We start from the raw sequence: 3,828 nt of genomic DNA, 5'->3' as shown, positions 1-3,828 counted from the left end.
TCAATGTACACTACTATAAGTAAAAGTAAAAGAAAGCCCACCCATGAAAGGTAAAGAAAAACAGACATAAATGTGCCACCTACTGTAAGTTTTGCTGTTGTGTTTGTACTTACCACTACTGGTGCTGAGGAACTGTGCACATTTTTGCTTGAAGTGAAAGTGTTTTCATGACAGAAGTATTTATGCTATGTGTTACTTCTGCCCTTACAAATAGAATTAAAGAAATTTGGAGGGTTTCTTTTCTTTTAATGAGTAACACACTTTAATAGCACACTTGATACACACCCTGTTTGCTCTTTCTTTCTTTACCTTCACTGTTTCTCTTTCCTTCGTTTGATGGCTGTTGTCACACAGTTTGCCTCCCCAGGCTCCAGCCCCCCTTCCATCTTCTTTGCATTCTCCCTCCAAACAAAATAAAACAAAACAAAGCGCTGTTCATTATTTTTTCTTCTCAAGACAAGTTCATATTTTTTCAACATCCTACAGAAGGACAGTGCATGCTGATTTTGCTGCTTAAATATTATTTTTCATCATTTCTGTGTTTATTATTCCAAATGTGCTAAGAGACCTCCCAATGAGATCCCTTCTTCCCTTTCCACAGTCCTCCCTTTAGGAATCTGAACGTTGCTAATATCTCTTGGGTAAAATCCAGCCACTGTGTCCACATCAAGTCAAGCTGAATTTACTCCATGCCCTGCAGCTGTTCCATTGTCTCCTTATTACAGCACAAGTTTCTGTTTGTTTTATTTATTTATCATTTCTAAATACCAGGCTTTCTGGCAAAATGTTACCAGCTGGAAGTTACATGGAAAATGTTTAGCACAGCTTTAACACATGCTCCAGAGTATGTGTACATGCATTTCATTCTAGGTAAATAAGCATTTAGGGAGTATGGGGAAATAGGCTGTAAAACACAATCAGCTCACCCTAAGCTACAGTGTTATTTAGTAAAATCTCTAGCAAATTCAAAGAGCAGAAACTCAGCCAAGTCATTACTGCTTGAATTTGCTCCTACCTGAACTGTCAATATCAAAACAGGGTGTTGGTCAACTATGCCAATGAAAAATGGAGGAAAATAAATAAATAAATAAAAATGAATAGCTGTTTCTGATGAATAACCTTTGTTCCTGACTGTGTTAAATCGCATATCTAATCTCTTTATTTTGTGCATTTATAGCACTTACTTGCCTCAGTTAAATAAGAATGAAGTGCTATAAATAATGTTTATGCCTCCAGGAGCTTATGTAGAGGGCCTTTATATTTTCTTTAGGCTTACCCTCATTTAGAATTAAATGATAAACTTCTCACTTGACAGGGTATAAAATACAGAAATAAGGAAAAAAAAAAAAAATATCCATATCTGCATAAAGTTCCTCTGTACAAGCCCCTCATTCCTCGGTGCACAGATCCCCCTGTCATTTTTTAGAATAACAAGAATTCCAATGTCCATGTCTGCTGCTGTCTCTGTGTCAGGTCAACACAGATTTCTCCCAGCACTTTGGCTATACACATTAGTAGTTGGTCCGTCTTCCTGGGCAAACTATCCCTCATTTTTATGCTGAATTGCTACCTATGAATCATAACAAACACACACTTTGGAACTGACTTTAACTGAAATAGTTCTACAGATAACTTTATATTTTATACATCCACGAGTAAGATTTGAAAACAAACAAGAAAGAAAAACAAACAAACAAACAAAACGACAAAACAACAACAACAACAGAAGAAACTTCTAGTAAATATCAGGTTCTTTTCACTATGAATCTCCAGTTGGTTCTTCCAGAGTTTTCTGGACTGTCATTTAAAATATATTGCCCTTCCATATCGGAGATATTCAGAACTATGTTTTGGTCCTACTTCTGATTCTTCCCTGGGAAGAATAATTTCTAAGGCATTTCACAGCAGCAATATTGTCCACCAGGATCCGTTTGGACTGGACTCAGCTGATTTGTGACACTTTGGATTTTCACTGCTTATTACAAAACTAGATAAAAAATGAAATACATATCATGAAATTCATCTATATATTTTATGTTAAAGTCCTCTTGAATCTAAATTCAGGTGAGTCCAAGCAACTCAAGAAATTTAAATAAATGAAAGAAATTGAAATAAATATATATTTTTCAGCCATCGAAGTATATGCATGATGCTTCACTTCCGGTGAATTTATATTTACAATTACTATTTTTCCTCTTCTCTCTTTCCAGCATGCATCACCCCTAACTCATAACATGTGTAGGGAAGGTTATATTTGTATAAAGGTATCATGGAATGAAAACACTAGAATTTAGGAAGAAAATAAAAATGTGGAAGGGTTCACATATGTACAGGTCAAAGATGACCACTCCTTACTTAAACACAGTTTTTTTCTGATTAGTTATATGTTGGTAAGCATATGGTGAATGTTCAGGGCTGTTTAAATTAATCTAGAAAACAATTTATCTCAATAAGCCTAACTAATGAACCTAACCATTGTCTTACATACCAGCTCTGACTGAACTCTTGGGTCCAAGCCATCAGAAATAGTTGTTTTGTGACATTTAAACCTTGAAATGTCATATAGGTTGAAAATGATATGAAGTTGTGACAAGAGCTCCCTACCAAGGAAAATAGCTCTTTTGAATACTGGTATCTAGTGTCTCCAAAGATCCCCAGCTTTCTGTTTTGAAAGGATCTGTAGATGTTGTCCTCCACAGAAGACAGTTTTGCAGTTCCTGATCCTGATCTGCCTGATCTCCAGAGTAAGTTCCTTTGTAGTGTTTCTCTATATCAGGAACTGGAACGACAACCTTCATCACAATCTTACATCAAGCAACTAACTGTCTTTTGAAGAGTGTTCCTTTCTGCCCTCACTTTCAGGTTATGTGAAACAGATAGTATGATAAGGATACAACCAGGTATGCATCTTTGAACAGAATAAGGGAAGAAAACTTTGTTGGCTACTCTCAAGATACTTGTCTTTCCCAGAAGATCTGCAGAAAAAAAACTAAGGTCATATGTTAAGAGTGTGGAAGGGGGAGTGGGTGAGCAAACCCATAAGTTTCTGTACGATTTCCAAGAACTTAACAGCAAGGACTGCTAGCCACATAACACCTGGATAGTTATTACATGGATGATACCAACACAAAAATTTTGCTTTAGAACTAAGAACAGCCTCAAAAATGTGGTCAGTAGCCACAGACGCCACTTTGGATTGAGTCAACAGCAAACTGCAGTGAAAGTAAATCGTGAAAACAAAATTCTCAGGAAGCAAATTTCCTGTATGACAACATTTTCTTTCTGTAATAACAAGCTGTGCAAGTCAATACATCAATAGCAGTTTATAATAATAACAATAAATCTGGTACATAGAATATTAAAAAAACACACAGCATTTCAGTGAAGTGGTGAATAAAACTGCAATCCACAAAGTGTTATTCTTTTAATGCTTAATCCTGTGTGGGACTGATAACAATCGCTGTCAATTAACATCACAGAGAGCTGCTTGTGCTGTGGACCTCCCAGCTGGCTGCCAGTCCCACGCAGAATGACGAAGCAGTCCCAACCAGTGTAAAACTCTCAGTGCTCTAAGAAGAAAGTTTTGAGAAGGAAATTCAGGTTCAAAGAGAGATGCGTGTGTCTTCTGAACTAAGTTGGTGAATATTATTTATTAACAAAGATTTGCACAGCCAGACAATGCCATTTGCAATAACCTTATTTAAACCCTCCTAATTTTATTAACTGTGTGTCTATTTGTGATAACTAGGGATTTCCTTTTAACAGTAATTTAAAATATTGTTTTGTTTTGTTTTTTCTTAGAAATTAATTTGCCAAAAAAAAATAAAA

Source organism: Aythya marila (genome assembly GCF_965140915.1).
Source record: "Aythya marila genome assembly, chromosome: 1".
Lineage (NCBI taxonomy): Eukaryota > Metazoa > Chordata > Aves > Anseriformes > Anatidae > Aythya > Aythya marila.
This window is presented reverse-complemented; position numbering follows the sequence as displayed.